The sequence below is a fragment of the Cetorhinus maximus genome, chromosome 18, assembly GCF_964194155.1.
Source record: "Cetorhinus maximus chromosome 18, sCetMax3.hap1.1, whole genome shotgun sequence".
NCBI classification, from domain to species: Eukaryota; Metazoa; Chordata; class Chondrichthyes; order Lamniformes; family Cetorhinidae; genus Cetorhinus; species Cetorhinus maximus.
Window position 1 is genome coordinate 17667369 of NC_135896.1, and position 18786 is coordinate 17686154.

The 18786-nt window shown below is 43.4% G+C and overlaps 1 long non-coding RNA gene across 1 annotated transcript in view; it reads right to left on the reverse strand.

Annotated features, from left to right (window-relative positions):
* Nucleotides 1-9618: 9618 nt before the first annotated feature.
* LOC144693454 (uncharacterized) overlaps nucleotides 9619-18786 on the reverse strand; it is a 73824-nt gene continuing 64656 nt past the window's right edge. Inside the window, exon 3 of the long non-coding RNA XR_013579531.1 lies at nucleotides 9619-9674. This is a non-coding gene — a long non-coding RNA (uncharacterized LOC144693454). The remainder of the gene's footprint in view (nucleotides 9675-18786) is intronic.

Consider the following 18786-nt stretch of genomic DNA (forward strand, 5'->3'; position numbering starts at 1 on the left):
AGGGGTAGAATTGCATCAGTGACAGATAATATACAGAGTTCATTCTGGATCAATGGGGATAAAGTGATCATTGGACTGTAATATAACCTAGGGTTTCAGGTGACAGTATGAAGTTGAACCATGAACATGAAGCTGATACCAGTTTACAAATGTTATTTTAACTTCCCTAATCTTTTCTCCTCCTCTCTTCAGGCATTCAGCTAATCTAGGGGACAGAGCCACAGGAAACAACTAATCTCTAGTGTATCACTCAGGTTTTGTTGTACAGTCGCCAGTTTGTTTTATATTTTATATGTTTGATTTGCCTCAGAGCAATGCAGAGATGACATTAGTTTCTTAGTGTGCCTAGGTTTTATTTACAGTGTTTTAAAATAGCACTGCTATCACAAAATGTCTGCTCCCATGCTTATCCCAGCTAAGCTTCTAGTATCTTTTAACAGCTCTTTTTAATTTAGCATTGAGTCATCACCCAGGCTTAACCAATCAAGCACAGTGAGCGTACATTAGTTACCAGACTCACATTATCGAACACAGATCAATTAAACACTATAGGTTTGGCTGTTCACCATGACTACCTCAATGGAGTGTGAGAGTATTGGTGAGTTAATCTTAAATCTTTTTCTAAAAATCTAATATTATATAGATTTAACATTTAACTGCAACTGCTTTTTAAATTCTAAGTCTCATCCAAGAGCCTAAACAGGGAGATAGAAGCTATCCATTGGCAGTAGCTAATTAATTAAAGGAACAAGCTTGAACTGGCTTGTTCTGTACCTGGGCTCAGTCCCTTTGTTTCACAACATATAAATTCAGACATTCTCAGTGTGACCAGCATCAAGTGCAACTTTAAGGGATCGTGAGAGTTTGGTGAGCTGGGGAAGTTCAGTGAGGAGGAGAGGGAGGTACTCCTTTTGTTCTTTTTTCTAATTTTTTCACCTTGCAGGAATTGGTTCTTGCTCTACTACAGGGAAGAAGCTAGCTGACTGGTATGTATCTGGTAAGCCGATAAATCTATTCTCTTCCTAAGGTTCAAAATAGTACAGAAATTTGTGGTCTGATTTGATAAACACACATAAGAAGATAAATGATTGACTAAAATAATTAAGTCATTAATTAAAGCACATAAAGAGGACAAATGATGTGTCATGGCTGCAGTATGTGGGAGACCCTGGGTGCCAGTGCCATAGGGCAAACATGTCTGCAGTCGGTGCCTGTGCCTTGAGGAGCTTTGGCTCAGAGTCATTGAGCTGGAGGCTGAGCTGCAGACACTGTGTCACATCAGGGAGGCGGAGAGTTACCTGGATGCTTTGTGCCAGGAAGCAATCACAACCCTTAGGATAGGATCTTCTGATTTGGAAGGTGGCCAGAGAAATGAGGCTGTGACTGCAAGTGAGGCAGGTAAGGGGACCCAGAGGCCAGGAGTGTGAGCCTTTGCCATTGTCCAACAAGTTTGAGATTCTCTCAGCTTGTTTGGATGGGAGTGGGAGCTGCAGGGTCAATGAACTGACTGACCATGGCACTGTGGTACAGAAAGTCATTCAAATGGGGGGGAGCAAAAAGGAATGTAGTGCTAGTATGGGACAGTATAGTGAGGGAAATTGACACTATTCTATGTAGTAAAGAGCAAGAGTACAGTCTGCTGTGATGCCAACCTGGTGCCAGGGTTTGGAGCGTTTGCTCAGGTCTGGAGAGGAACTTACAGTGGGAGGGGGAGGATCCAGTTGTCGTGGTCTGTGTAGGTACCAACGACATAGGCTGGACAAGGAAGGAGGTCCTGCATAGGCGGTATGAGGAGCTAGGCACAAAATTAAGAAGCAGGACCTCAAAGGTAATAATCTCTGGATTATTACCTGAGCCATGTGTAATTTGGCATAAGGCAAATAAGATTAGGGAAATAAATGTGCGGCTGAAAGACTGGTGTGGAAGAAGTGGCTTCCGGTTTGTGGGGCACGGGCACCAGTGCTATACCATTGTACCATTGGGACAGCCTGTCTGTGCTGGCATTACTAGGGAAGTGGGGAGGGCTTTAAACTAAATAGTGGGGGAAAGGGATCAAATTTGAGAAGATGTGATAAAACAGTAGAGACAAGGCAAGAGTGAAAGATACTAATATGGGAAATGATAAACAGAATGTGAGAGGAAGCGACAGAGAGTACAACTCTAAGAGTAAATCAGCAGATAAGGCCAGACATTACAAAAATAATAAAAGGACAAAATTAAAGGCTCTTTGTCTAAATGTACATAGCATTCAAGACAAAACAGATGAACTGATAATGCAAATAGAAATAAATAAGTACGAACTGATAGCCATTACAAAGACACAGCTTCAGGGTGACATAGATTTGGACCTGAATGTTGAAGGGTATGTGACATTTAGGAAAGACAGGAAGCCAGGAAAAGTTGGATGGGTGGCTCTATTAATTAATGATGGTATTAACACATTAGAGAGGGATGACCTAAGTTCAGGAAGCCAGAATGTAGAAGCAATTTGGATTGCGATGAGAAACAATAAAGGCAAAAAAACACTTGTGGGAGTGGTGTACAAGCTCCTTAATTGTAACTACATGGTAGGACAGAGTATAAAGGAAGAGATAATGGGATCTTGTCAGAAAATCATGTGGGATTTTAATCTACAGATAGACTGGAAAAATCAGATGGACAAAGGTAGCCTTGATGAGGAGTTCATAGAATGTTTTTGGATAGTTTATTGGAACAGCACGTCTGGAGCCAAACAGGCAGCAGGCTATACTAGACCTGGTATTGAGCAATGAGGTAGGATTAATTGATAACCTCATAGTGAAAGCACCCCTAGATAGCAGCGATCATAATATAATTGAATTTTACATTCAGTTTGAGGGGGAGAAGAGTGGGTCCAGGACTAGTATTTTAAACTTAAACAAGGCCAATTATGAGGGCATGAAAGCAGAGCTAGCTAGAGTGAACTGGCAAATGAGGTTAAGGGGTAGGCCCATAGACATGCAGTGGCAGAGTTTTAAAGGGATATTTCAGAATACACAGAATAGATACATTCCAATGAAGAAGAAAACTTTCAAGGGGAGAACCCACCATCCATGGTTAACTAAAAAAGTTAAAGACAGTATCAAACCTAAAGAAAAAGCATATAATTGCGCAAGATGGATGGCAGGTCAGAAGATTGGACAGAATATAAAGAACAGCAAAGAATGACAAGAGGATTAATAAGGAGGGAAAAATTAGAGTATGAGGGAAAGCTAGCTGAAGATATAAAGACGGATAGTAAAAGTTCCTATAGACATTTAAATAAGAAAAGAGTTAACAAAGTGAGTGTTGGTCCTATAGAAAGTGAGTCTGGGGAATTAATAACGGAAAGTAAGGAGATGGCAGATGAATTGAACTGGTATTTTGCATTGGTCTTCACTATTGAGGATACGAGTAACATCCCAGAAATTGCTATAAACTATGAAATAGAAGGGAGAGGAACTCAGGAAAATCACCAGGGAAGTGGTATTGAGCAAATTGTTGGAGCTGTGGGCTGACAAATCCTTGGGTTCTGTTGGACTTTATCCTAGGGTCTTCAAAGAAGTGGCTAGTGAATTAGTTGACGTGCTGGTCTTAATTTTCCAAAATTCCATAGATTCGAGGAAGGTTCCATTAGATTGGAAAATAGGAAATGTAGTTCCTTTATTCAAAAAGGGAGGGTGATAGAAAGCAGGAAACCACAGGCCAGTTAGCTTAACATCTGTCATAGGGAAAATGAAGGAAGCTATTATTAAAGTTTAATAGCAGGGCACTTAGAAAAGTTTGAGGCAATCAGGCAGAATCAACATGGTTTTTGTAAAAGGGAAATAATGTTTAACCAATTTATTGGAATTCTTTGAATGAGTCACATGTGCTGTGGATACAGGGGAACTGGTGGATGTACTGTACTTAGATTTCCAGAAGGCATTTGGTAAGTTGCCATATCAAAAGTTATCAAAAATAAAAGCCCATAGTGTAGGAGGTAATGTATTAGCATGGATAGAAGATTGGCTGGCTAACAGGAAACATAGCCATAAATGGGTGTTTTATGGTTGGAGGGACGTAACAAATGGTGTGCCACAGTGATCAGTGCTGGGGCCTCAACTTTTTACAATTCATATAAATGACTTGGATGAAGGGACAGATGGTATGATTGCTAAATTCGTTGATGACGCAAACACAAGTAGGAAAGTAAGCTGTGAAGAGGATGTAAGGAGACTACAAAGTGACATAGATAAGTTGAGTGGGCAATGACCTGGCAAACGGAGTGTAATGTGGGCAAATGTGAAATCACCCATTTTGGCAGGGAGAATAAAAAGAAGCTTATTGTCTAAATGGTGAGACATTGCAGATCTCTGAGATTTAGAGGGATCTGGGTGTCCTAGTGCATGAATCACAAAAGGCTAGTATGCGGGTACAGCAAGTAACTAGGAAAGCTGATAGAATGTTATTGTTTATTGCGAGGGGAATTGAATACAAAAGTAGGAAGGCTATGCTTCAGCTATACATTAAGGAAAGATGTAAATGTGTTAGAAGCAGCTCAGGGAAGGTTTACTAAACTAATATCAGGAATTGTCTTATGAGGAAAGGTTGGACAGGTTAGGCTTGTATCCCCTGGGGTTTAGAAGAGTAAGAGGTGACTTGATTGAAACGATTAAGATTCTGGGGGGTCTTGACAGAGTGGATGTGGAGGGGATGTTTCCTTTTGTGGGATAACCTAGAACTAGGAGTCATAGTTTAAAAATAAGGGGTGGCTCATTTAAGACTGAGATGAGGAGAAATGTTTTCTCTAAGGGGGCCGTGGCTCTTTGGAACTCTTCCTCAAAAGGCAGTGCAAGCAGGGTCTTTGAATATTTTTAAGGCAGGGCTGGATTCTTGATTAACAAAGGGGCTGAAAGGTTGTCAGTGGTAGGTGGGAGGTTACAATCGGATCAGCCACGATCTTATTGAATGCCAGAGTAGGCTTGAAGGGCCGGATGGCCTACTCCTGCTTCTAGTTCGTATGTCCATATGTGAGGGCCTACACAGTGACCGTCAATAGACTGTGGGAGTCGTAAGTCCCAAAACTATTCCTGTCTTCATCCAACATATGATCATGAGAAATTTCCACCAGGAGCCACTGGTCAGCAATCAGGAGCAAAGTCCCATCGGCACTAATTGGTCAGTTGCAGCATGCCCATAAGATCATCACAATCAATAATTGAACCTTGACCTAACGTGCAAGATTCACTGTCTTTACCAACATCAGAAGACCTTCTGTGGAATTACATAGAATATACGGCAATGAAAGAGGCCACTTGGCCTAACTAGCCTGTGCTGGTGTTTATACTCCACATACATCTCCTCCTGTTCTAACTACCTCATTGCAGCCTGTCAGCGTATTTTTATTTCCTTTTCTGCATTTAAATCCAGAGCTTAGGTGATACCCTTGAACTAAGTCCCTTCTTTGGTGGTACATTATGTATTGGTTGTCACCGTCTGCTTCAGCTTACTTGCCAGTCTTACAATTTCTAGCTGCAGTCTGGGGCCTGTGTATCATACTCTGGGTAAGCTTCATCTCAGCAGGTGTGATTTTATTTGCATTCCTTTTTTTTTAAGAGGGATGTTATTCTCCAGTAGGTGAATTGAATTATTTCACTCCTATTAGTAATAATGGTACAACGAGAGTCGATGGAAGCTCATTTCAATTTATTTTAATAAGTGAGTTGCTGCTGTTTTAGTACCTGTGGATATTTTGTGATGTAGTAACAGTTTAAAAACAAAGGAGTGTGACCTTCGTGAGGGGGAAGTATATTAATTACTCACTTTGCGTCACTCCTGAGAAATTATCTCCACATAATTAAAAGGAAGGTCGATATTGTAAGATTATAATTATAGTCAAAATTTTCCAAATCCAATTTGACATTCCAGCCAAGGGTCCAGTCACTCATGAGCTAGTTATAGTAACTTTCTTGAGTCAATGAGTCACACGTTCACCTAGTGAAAATGAGAATAATAATTTCGGAGTCATATTAGCATTCACAACAACACCTCGCATTTGTATAGCATCTCTAACATTCTAAAATGTTGCTAAGCACTTCAATAGAAGCTCAATCAGAAATGAATTGATAGTAAGATGAAGAAGCAGACATTAGGACAGATGGCCAAAAGCTTGGGCCCAGATTTTTGCTCCCAGGTTGGGTGAACAGAGACAAAAGAATTCCTGGCTCCACAAACACGACCTTTAAAAATGGCTGCCCGGATGTCAGATTTTCAGTCCGGGGGCATGGGCTGGATTAGAAGTTGGGGCAGGTGGCGCAGGGTGAACTGTGAAGGATGCCAAGTGTAGAGGCAGGTGGAAGGCTTGCCTCGAATATCCGGCACTGTGTCCAAAGTTTAAAAATATAGATTAAAATATGAAACATCCCTTCAACCCTCACCCCTCAACCCCCCTCACCCCCACACACTTCATGCCCCACCCATGCCAACCCATGCCACCTCATACCCTCCCCAACCCCTCATATCCCCCATGCCAACCTGTGCACTTCACCCACACTCCATGGCCCTTTATAGCCCCTATGGCAACCTATGCCCCTCCACCCACTCCCATGGGCTTTAATAACCCCTGTGCAAACTTAGTGCCAACCCATGCCTCCCCACCCATCACCATTTTTCTTATACCTACCATGCCAACATACCTGGTACTCACAATGGCCAGATCTCAGGACCCATGCAGGGATTAAATAAAATTAAGTTCTATGAAATAAAGTTCTATGTATCTATTGCAGACTTTACTATATTGAAAAAACACTCTCATTATTGAAAACTCACGTACTATGTTTAGATTCCTTCAACTACATAAAGCCGTATAACAATAAACATTAAAGTCAAGTGCACGATCCCTTATAACAACAAGCATTGGAATTCATAGTTTCAGTTCAAATAATCTAAAACCACTTGTAGCTGTCTATCAAACAGTGAAATGGCAGGCACCCTACTGTGATAATGTATAGTTGTGCAATCAGTAATGCCACACTCATTCAGTAATGGAAGCTCTCAGGCATATGTCAACAGATAGAGTGAAATAGCAAGCAATCACTTTTCTTCATTCCTCCAGATATTATTTTTCAAAGATTTAAAGAGCTGGACTTTAATTTTTGACAGCTTGACAGCTGCCTCTGACAGCTCCCTCTGACAGGTCCTTCTGACAGCTCCCTTTGACAGCTCCCTTTGACAGGTTTCTTTGACAAGTCCCTTTAATAGATGCTTTTGACAGTTTTGACAGTTGATTGTGATAGGTCTATTGACAGTTTCCAATGGGCTTGACAGTAATGCGTTTATGCATTTTTTACCTACATTTATGCCTACTTATAACAATTCCAAAGGGCACCTTACCTCCCCTAAAGGTGTCCAAGGACCAGATCCAAAGGGGTACCTTACCTCTCCAAAGTTCAGACCTGCTCTTACCTGGTAATCTGCACACTTTGGGTTTAATACTACTACTGACCTACCAAAATCCCACTTCAGTGAAGGCAGTTGATGATTTAAATGGCCAGTTGCCTCCAAAAACTGAAACACTTCCTGCGCCCCGAATCCACCCCCGCAAAAATGGAAAGTGTCGTGTTTCGTGGCGGGACCTAAGATCTTTAAGCATGTCTGCTATTTTCACCACGGTGGAGAGGCTTTTGAAAATCTGGTCAAAGAGAAACATTTTAAGTAGGACCTTTGAAATTTTCTCCCCCTTAGGGCTTTGGATGTTTAGCCGATGAGTATATTTAAGAATGAGGTTGATTGATTTCTGGGCACTAAGGGAATCAAGGATTACAGAGTGGAAAAGTGGCATTGATGCAGAAGTTGAATGCATTGTAATATTAGGTGCCTAACCTGTACTGTCAGACCTGGCAAGGGATGTCTTTCTGAACAGAATGATTAACAAAAAGTTTCCTGAAACTTTTCTTTGTTTTCATTCAAATTTGAGTAACTGAACCATTACATTTGGGAATAAAGTTACCCTAGCTGTATTCCCTTCACACAGGGAACACACGCTATTTGTATAACATAAAGTGCAGCTGTTGTAGCCATCTATGATGAATGAGTTCAGTCTCCTCCACCATTATAACATCTTGTCCTATTCCCAAATATCAGTTCTTCTGCTGCAGCAAGCATACAACTTACACTGTTTCTAGGAATATAGCAACAATGGAATAAGAGTAGACCATTCAGTTCCAGTACAGCATGGTACATTGCACCTCTTCAACTTAGAAGTTATGTATGCATGTTGCCTGCCACCTTGAACACAATGCCATTGAAGCTTTAGTCTATATCTGCTTTTGAGACATTGGCCTGAACACTGGAGTGAAGTTCACGGCCCTTCTAATAGTGCCATGGGATCTTTTATGCCTCTCTCAAAAGGGCAGACCAGGCCTCAGTTAACTTTTGATAATGTAGCACTCCCTCAGGACTGCACAGGAATTTGAAGCTGAACTATGTTCTCAGCTCTCTGGAGTGGGGACTCGAACCCATGGTGGAAATTAAAATAATGAATTGAATGCATTAAAAACAAAAGCCGCTAAATCATAAGACATGTGAAGCTCATAAATGGATAGACTTACATTTTTTTCAGAATAAAGCTTTTGGTATTCAGTTAACATTTTACTAAGTTCGACACAACTGCTTGCTTCCAGACTGGATAACTGTTAGCGCTACTTTGCAATGCCAGATGTGGGTAAACCATTAGGCCTTCTCAGCACTAAAAATTTCTGTTACAAAGATACCATTCCCAGAGGATAAGCAAGGATTGGGAACAGGCTCCCCTTGAGGAATGATGTTGAAAAATTAGACATCAGAATCTGCGTATTCTGCATTTACCCTTGCCGGACTTGTGTGTATGTGCTTTGAAATGAAAGATTATACAAATAGTTACAATTTCTCTTTTTCAACAAGGAATATAATAAAATGAGAAATGCCCAGAGGTTCTGAAGGTTTTCTAATCCTCGATTACTATAGTCAGTGTCAGGAATCAGCAGAATATGATTTTAAGAGATGCTTTATGACCAGAGATAGCTGCATGGTATGAAAAAGTGAGAAAGACAATCGGTGCTGAAACTGTTAAAGTCTATTTCTTATGGGAGCTTTTTGTACATTTATTCCCACCATCTTATGTACAAGCAGAAACTGTGTTTTTACTTTTTTTTTTAACCTAAAATGGTCCCGGGATGTTTCACTTCTTTATGTCAGTGATTAACCTTCATACTAATAAAGGAAAACCTTTACCAAGCCAAATTTACAGGAAAAAAAAATTACAGCGCTTTCCAGTAGCATGTTGATCAAATAAAGAAATGTTTCACAGCATCTGGTACCTAAGGGGACAGACCCCATGCTCAAAGGTAAAAGGAAAAATCGCAAACGTAAATCTAAAGAAGCAGAAAATGCTGGAAACGCACACCAGGCAAGTCAGCACATAGCAGAGAACAGCCAGTCTAATATTTTGAGTGGAGACCCTTCATCCGAATCATATGAAGATTTCTTCCCTGTTCAGAGTAGGTTTGCTGAGAACCTTATAATGAATAAAGTGCCTCATTAAGGAAAGCAGGCACCATCACAGAAGATAACTGTTATTGACCTGTAGAGAATGAGACAATTCATCCGAATAAAGTATCGGTTTCAGTTGCATCAGGTGTTCCATTTGTGAAGTATTGCTGTAAACACAAATTATTGATGAATTTACAAGAAGCAGTGACTGAATATGCGTTAATAATTTTTTTGCTGTAAATTCATCTTTCAGTTATTGTTTTCAGTCCTGTCAGGGGCTGAGGTGTTTTTTTCATGCAGGGGTTTCTGATGCAGTCACTCCACTTGGGCGATTACCTGGCCGGTGACTGCATCTCCGTGAACTGAAACTGAAAATCCACATCCGTTTCCGAGCTTTGCCCATTGCTAAAGTCTCCCTGTTAAATGAATCACCTTTCGCTGCAAAAAAGACTCTTTTTTTTTGCCAAGCTTGCATTATTATTTGACCGCACTTACAGTTGCTTTCTGTGTCATGCAAGGTCTGACTTACATTATTTACCAAACTGCAGAATTACATGACCCAACAGTTTACAATGGAGAGGATCTTCTGCCCTGTCATTCCGTGTTGCTCTGAGCTTTGCCTTGCTGCCCGATTTACTTCTGAACAGACATGAGCCGCTTTCCATGGCGATCCCAATCAATTTAGAAAAAAGGCTTTTATTATGCTCCAAGCATAAGTTATGGGAGTACTTAACAAAGCTAGAAATTCAAAGGAACCAGATGCTTTGGGCATGTGGACCTCTAGGGTGTGACAGGAGTTGGACACATCAATTAGAAAACCCTTCAGAATGCCAAGGGGCATTCATCCAGATGTGCCCCTAGGCCATCAAAGGCACCCATTGACAAGAGCCACCTGGGGAAAGAATAGGACAGATGCATTGGCCTTCGAAGCTGCAAGGTACCAGACACTGGACGTATTGAAAAGCATCCAAAGAGCTTATAATGAAGTGGGTTTGAGAAAAGGCCTCTTGGCCTAATGCCAGATAGGAACAGATGTGAATTTCAGATGAAAACTTCCAAGCACTTATAGCATAACCCCCAAAACATGAAACATTCTTTGTTGTAGTCCTCACCACATGGGCTGCAGTGGTTCAAGGGAAAGGCCAATCACCTTCTTAAGGAGAACCAGGGATAGGTAATAAATGCCAGGATGTCTTGTGGTATAGTGGATAGCGTCCTTGCCTCTGAGCCTGAAGATCTGGGTTTAAATCCCCCTCCAAGATTTAATGGGCAGGATCACGGAGCCTGGTGACCTAGCTGTATGCCTCATGGCGTACAAAGAGCAAAGACAACTAAGAAGAGACTGACTGAGATGTCTGATTGTGCAGAGGGGGGAGCAGTGCCCTTTGAGAACGTCTGCCTCCTGTTTGGCCAAGGGCAGCTCGCTTGTGATCAGGGTCATATCATAAAGGCACAGCCATGAAACTTTAAAAGCACCTGATCCTTTGTCTGCCTTCAACACCTAATTCCTTCAGGAGCACAGGGTCACTGGACACAGATGCTGAAGAGATGCAGGCCAGCCCCACCTTAAAGGTGCTGAGAGCACACAGAGAGAATGGTGAAACTCTGTGACACCTGCCCACAACATTCTGGCAGCAATGACAAGCACCGTTGAGGTGCAGGCTTCAGTAATGTGTCCAGTGAAGGCCAGGCCAGACCATCACTTCAGTCTGAAGGCTCCATAAAGCCCAGGGAAGGGGCCTTGGACTGAGACATCTGCCTTTATCTTGTGTAGAAAGGATTCACATCTGAGTGACATGAACACTGCTCATCAGAACAAGGAGCCATGGGCAGGGAGACATTCTTGGGTGTTTATTTATAATAGTAAACATATGTACAAGTGATTAACACCCGTGCCCAGGCTGTGCAGCTTCATCTTCTTAACCTTCCTAATCCTGCTGCTACATCTTGGTGCTCCCCGGACATCGACAACAGAGGTGGAGGCAGCCTGCTGACTGCTACACCCTGTCGGTGATGACCTTGGCGGGAGTCCTCTGGAGGGCCGAGACTTGGAGGGCCCCAGCCTGCTTTCGGAGTCCTGCTGTGTGGCAGTGGCACCCTCTTCAGCCCATGAAATTGGAGCTGCTGAGGTCACAGGAAGAGGGGATTCAGCTGGGCCGGACACTCCTGGAGTCACCTGGATGGATGGCCCTGGGGGGTACCCCTGCTGATTCTCCTCCCTATAGGTACCCAAGGGCCTCTGGCTGACTTATTGAGAAGGGGTAGCTGGGGTGAGATCGAGGAGCCCCACACCCCTCTCGCATACACATTGTTGGAGACCAACTATTGCGTCAGTGATGGAATTGAGCCCGCGCATCAGTGAAGGAGCGACATCCTGGACCTAGACCTCCATGGTGGCTGCCATCCTACCAGTGTTGACCTTGGTGCATTGGCATGCCGGCACTATCACCTCAGCCTGAAGGCAGACGGACTCTTCCATCGTGCCTTGCAATCTGAGGAGTGCAGCGGACATCCCTTCCTGATGTTCCTGAGCTTGCCTTTGCAGCTCCAGCAACTGTGACATAACCAGGTCCAGAGGCTCGTCATCTGACTCGGACTCAGCAAATTTCTGGCCTCCAGCAGTCCTCCGAGTGCCAGATATCTGGAAGTCCCTGCCGCTGCCTGCTATGGATCAGACAGTGTGATGTGCTCACCAGATTGTGATTCCGAGCTTACCGTGAAGCTAGGACACACTGAGGTGTGTGTCTCTGCGCTGGTGGAGGGTGTGGCTGAGGGCTGTGATGGAGGGTGCCTCTAGATTCTTCTTCAGAGATTTCTTCGGGGCTTGATTGGAGGCCCTGGGTCATGGGCTCTGTCGGCTTTTATCCAGATGTGCCTGCAGAAGCAAGGTGAGATAATTAGTGCATGGCAGTGGCCTGTGAAACAGGACACATCACTCACAGCATGGTTGTCTGATGCATGTTGCACTGCTGTTCCTCACTTGGTAGAGCACCGCCAACCTGACCGCCAACACAGGACTGGTCCAGATCCTCGCCGGCCAGCTGGATGACCCCGTTTTCAAAGTCCGTGAGGACCTTGATTTCAGGCATTCCTCCACCGGTCTGTGACCTCTCCCTGTTGTTGTGTGCCAGCTTGTCCTGCATGAATAGAGATGGAGAAAGCATAAGAAGGATGCCTGCCAGGCCAGGCGATAAGTATCTGGCATGTATTGGTGAAGAATGGTCCCATGGATGGGATGAGGACAATGAAGGTGTGTGTGAGAGAGTGAATGGTGATGTCCCTTGAACTGGCAGTGAGTGAGGGACCTGTTGATGTGTGATGGGTTTGTGAGTGTGTGAGTTGAGAGTGATGAGAAGAGTGACTTACCTTGACAGAATGGAGGAGATTTATTCATCCTCCCGTGGCACTGGGTGGCTGTCCTCTTTTGAAGGGCGTTGGCGCTGACCACCACTGCCACCGCCTCTCAAACTAGATTAGCGAGGTTGCTGCTGATCCTGTGGCCAGAGTGAGGGTAGAGGACATTGCAGCGGGCCGCTACAGCATCCAAAAGGCATTCCAGTGACGTGTCATTAAATCTGGGAGCTGCAGTCTTTTTGCGTTTCATGGACATCTTCTCTGCAGCAGTTGAGGGCTGGAAGCGCTGAGATGTGTGCGCGCAGCTGGACTTTAAACATGGCGCCCGGCATGATGAAGCAGCGAGGTGGTGATGGCGTGGCAGGCGAGTGACGGCCTGCCCACCATGGAAATGGCGTGTTTCCCAGGAATGCATAATTACTGCGGCAGGTTTGGGATGATACGGTGTGAAAAGCCACCATTGTGGCCAACGGGTAAAACGTCATTTTACCCTCCTGCCATCGCACTTAGTGCAAATCTGGAATGATTCCGCCACCTGACACATACTTCACACCTTCGTCAAGGCAGGAGGCTCAACTCTGGCTCAATGTTGAGTGTAGAAAGGGTTGCCGGGGTAACACTGGCCATAACTTGGAATGAGATATGAACATACTGAAGCTACAATGCAGAGTTTAATCTGGGTCTTTAATTTCCGACCATTAGTGACACAATTAACTTTGTGATCTTCCACAAACTCTCTATATAAACCATCAATTATCGGTGATTAAAACACTATTTCTATTCTTTTGAGCTAACCTTACACATTGAACACTGGTTTGTCTGTGAATGTACCCAATTGATTTTTAAAAATGAAAACAAGTTGCTAACGCCTTACCTCCATAAAATTAACCACATATTTTCACAGGACAGGAAACCACGATATTAACCTCTGTGTCTTTCTGCTCTTTTATGCATGTTGTTTTCTTATAATGATTTTATGAGGACATTCTGCGAATTAACAAGTTTTATGCAAAGGTATGGTCGCATGAAAACCTTTTGAATGCAAATGTGATATTACGTACTGCTAGGGATAAGTTATTTGCTGAATTATGACTGAAGTTAAACCAGTTATTTCAATGCCTCGCACCTCAACATTTTTTTCAAGAATATTAAATAAAAAGGGATGACAGAAATGTACCATCTGCTCCCTCGTGTTTATTCACTGAACATTTGCACCATAGACCAGATCACAGATTAGATCCTTGTTCTGTGCTGAGTTAGGTGAGCAAAGGGGGACTTTTTATTTTTTCATGGGATGTGGTTATCACTTGCAACATTTGTTGCCCATCCATAGTTGCCTTTGAACATGCTACACCATTTCAGAGGGCAGTTAAGAGTCAACCACGTTGCTGTGGGTCTGGAGCCACGTGTAAGCCAAACCAGGCAAGGACAGCAGATTTTCTTCCCTAAAGGGCACTAGTGAACCAGATAGGTTTTTTACGACAATCATTTCATGGTCACCATTACTGAGACTAGCTTTTCAATTCCAGATTATTGATTAAATTTAAATTCCACCAGCTGCCATGGTGAGATTTGAAATCTTATCCCCAGTGCATTAGCCTGGGCCCCTGGATTACTAGCCCAGTAACATTACCACTATGCCACCATCTCCACTGAAATGTGTTAAAATCACCCTTAACATTCCGCAGATCAAAGGGAGGTAAAATTGTCCACGGCTCCCAATTTTGACTGATGTCCAGCAACCGCTGGAAGTACATGAATGTCAGGCGAGGGAAGGATCATATACACAGCTGCGGTATCTCTCCCACCCACCATGTTTAAATAGGCTGTTAGTGCTCAGTGACTAAACACATACATGATAAATAAAGGGTGGTCTAGCACCGATGAATCCTACCCTTACATCACAGCAGAAATCATAAAATCATGAAATGGGGACAAAACAGCAGGAGGACACTCGGCCCACTGTGTCCATACTAGCTCTCTGCCAGCACAACATGGCTAGTCACATTCCTCTGCTCTCTCCCTGTAGCCCTGCATCTCTTTATTCTAAAGGTGCTTATCTAATTCTGATTGTATCTGCCTCCGCACTCTCAGGTAATGTGGACCAGATCCTACCTACTTGCTATGGAAAAAGAATTTTTTCTCATGTCACCATTAGATCTTTAGCCAATCACTTTTAATCAGTGTCCTCTGGTTCTTGACTCTCCCACCTACAGGAATAGTTCTTTAGTTAATCTGTCTAGACCGCTCATGATTTTGAATACATATCAAATCTTGTCTTATCGAGACAGAACAATCCCAGTTTCTCCAACATAAAAGCAAAATACTGTGGATGCTGGAAATCTGAAATAAAAACAGGAACTGCTGGAGAAACACAGCAGGTCTGACAGCATCTGTGGAGAGAGAAACACAGTTAACGTTTCGTGTCCATATGACTCTTCTTCAGAGTTGAAGAAAGGTAGAAGTGAGATGAATGTTATGCTGTTGAAGAGGGGGAGGAGCAGGTGGAGCAAAATAGAAGGTCAACGATAGGTGGGAGCTCAGGAGAGATTTGACAAAAATGTCATGGACACAAGACAAAGGGAGCGTTGATGGTAGTGATAAAGACTAAAGGATGTGCTAGTAGTGGCATAAAGGTCAGATCGCACAATATGTTAATAGTAGAACATGGGTCAGCACTTTCTGAAAGCAAAACATAAGAACAAGTCACAAGGGACCTTGTGGTAGGTGGGGGTTGGGAAAAAAATGGAAAAAATGAAAAAAATGATCAAAATGGAGAACAAAGTTCATGGTCTGAAGTTGGTGAATCCAGAATGCTGTAAAGATGAGGTGCTGTTCCTTCAGTTTGTGTTGGGCTTCATTGGAACATTGCAGCAGGCCAAGGATGGAAATGTGGGTATGAGAGCAGGGTGGTGTGTTGAAATGGCAAGCGACAGGAAGTTCAGGGCCATGCTTGCGGACTAAGCGAAGGTGTTCCGCAAAGCGGTCACCCAGTCTGCATTTAGTCTCCCCATTGTAGAGGAGACCGCATTGTGAGCAGTGAATACAGTAGAGTAAATTGAAAGAGGTGTAAGCGAAGCTCTGCCTCATCTGAAAGGAGAGTTTGGGGCCTTGGACGGTGAGGAGGGAGGAGGTAAAGCGGCAGGTGTTGCACCTTCTGCGGTTGCATGGGAAGGTGCCGTGGGAAGGGGGTGAGGTGTTGGGGGTGATGGAGGAGTGGATCAGGGTGTCACATAGGAGCATGAGCTCTGCCCTCCATTTTGATCATTTTTTCCTATTTTTTTCCCAAACCCCTCCCCCCACAGGGCCCCTTGTAACTTGTTCTTATATTTTGCATTCAGAGAATGCTGACCCTTATTCTGCTATTAACACATTCTGCTATCTGACCTTTGTGCCACTATTGGCACCTTCTTTTGTCTTTAACACCATCGCTAACACTTCCTTTGTCTTGCACCCATGACATCTTCGTCAAATCTCTCCTGAGCTCCCACCTATTGCTGACCTATTTTGCTCCACCTGCTCCTCCCCCTCTTCAGCAGTATAAAATCTATCACATTTCTACCTCTCTTCAGTTCTGAAGAAGAGTCGTATGGACTCAAAACGTTAACTCTGTTTCTCTCTCCACAGGTGCTGCCAGACCTGCTGAGTTTTTCCAGCATTTTCTGTTTTTATTCCAGTTTCTCCAATCTATCCATGTAACTGCAGTCCCTTATCCCTTCTCGTAACTTTTTGCTGCACCATTTCTAAAGCCTTCACATCCTTTTTACAATGTGATGCACGGAGTTGGACATAATACCCTACTTCATTTAACTGTTTCCTACCATCTAACAGTTTTTCATGCAGTTGTTAACCTCACTTTAATCCCATAGTCCTTATTCTTCTCTAGTAATCTCCAATTTAGTGGCTTGTCAAAGGTTTTCCTAAAGTCCAAATACACTACACCCACTTGAATTCTCCATCTACTACACCGGTTACCACTTCAAAGAATTCTATGAGATTTGTCAAGCACAGTCATTCCTAAATGCCTGCTGATGAAATACATTCGAGCTGCAACATCTTTTCCTTGGCATCCTAAGACTCAGGATCATTACATATTGGCCCAGATCTTCTAGTCTCTGGATCGTTGGAGGCTGGATGTAGAAGCCAAGATGTGTGTCAGGGCCCGGCAGAAGTCCCGACGCACTGACTTCATGGGAATTGCCTGGGAAGCCTGAACTTCCGATGGGCAATTCCCTTGCTCCTCAGGATCCTCTGAAAAGGTGTCTGACTTCTGAGTTAGAGTGGGAAATTTCAGACAGTTCTGACCTACTTAACTGAATAGTTGCCCAGGAACTGTTAGACAGAAAAATCCTAGTCTAACTCATGGGTAACTATACAACTGACCTCCAATCACTCGCACTGACCCCCTGGCAACCCCCTCAACCCTGACTACCCGCCCCCAGCCCCCTTACCCTGCTATCCACTCACCCACACTAGCCATCTCACCTACTACCCTATCCGGCGGACACTCCAACTAGTTGCCACCTTTCCCACTCACCCACTTACCTCACCCACCTACCCACTTACATACCTACACACTTAGCCATTCATTCACCCATAATTCACACATTCACTCACCCATTCACTCACCCATTCACTCAGACATTCACTCACGCATTCACTCACCCATTCACTCACACATTCATTCACACATTCACTCACACATTCATTCACACATTCACTCACACATTTACTCACCCATTCACTCACCCATTCACTCAGACATTCACTCACACATTCACGCACCCATTCACTCAGACATTCACTCACCCATTCACTCAGACATTCATTCACACATTCACTCACTCATTCACTCAGACATTCATTCACACATTCACTCACACATTCACTCACTCATTCACTCAGACATTCATTCACACATTCACTCACTCATTCATTCAGACATTCATTCACACATTCACTCACACATTCACTCACACATTCACTCACCCATTCACTCACTCATTCACTCAGACATTCACTCACCCATTCACTCACCCATTCACTCACACATTCACTCACACATTCACTCACCCATTCACTCACACATTCATTCATTCATTCAGTCACACATTCACTCACTCATTCACTCACACATTCACTCACACATTCACTCACCCATTCACTCACCCATTCACTCAGTCATTCACTCACCCATTCACTCACACATTCACTCACCCATTCACTCACCCATTCACTCACCCATTCACTCACCCATTTACTCACCCATTCACTCACCCATTCACCGCACTTACCGCATTGAATGTGATTCCCAGGACAAGTGCCTAGTGCCAGATTGCCTTAAAACAAATAAGCTGAAAAAAATCAAGACAAGAGGGTAAATAGGGGCTTGCTCAATAGGAGCAAGTCAGAATAAAAAACCGGACTAGTGTCAAGTTTCTTCTTGAGCTGTGCAGTCCCATGTCATTGGCATGTTTTGCTGTAGCTGTACATGAAACTAAGAGGACAGCAAATTGCCTGGAAGATTTTGAAACCAAATTGACTTGATTAGCAGTGTTCCAGTTTTCAAATTTAATCCTAAAGTTCTGTTCTCCTTTGCCACGTGGGAGGGATCAGAGAGAAGAGCTTGATTGCTATCAGAAACCAGGTCACAAAGGGGGAAGAGGTAGTATAGAAGCTCTACCCACTTCCCACCCTTTTTATTTTGATCTGTGTACAGTAGCTCCATTCTAACTACTCCAGTCACTGACATTGGTGAACCCTGTAGGCAATCCAGGTAATACAGCTTAATGTCTGAATGTACAATGACTGTAATTTACGGTTAATTACAGCAAGTTATTTTTCTGTATAACACTGGAGGCAAGAGAAGTAGCTCTTGTCACGATGTGTAGCAGATCATAGATAATATTAAAAAAGATGTAACTA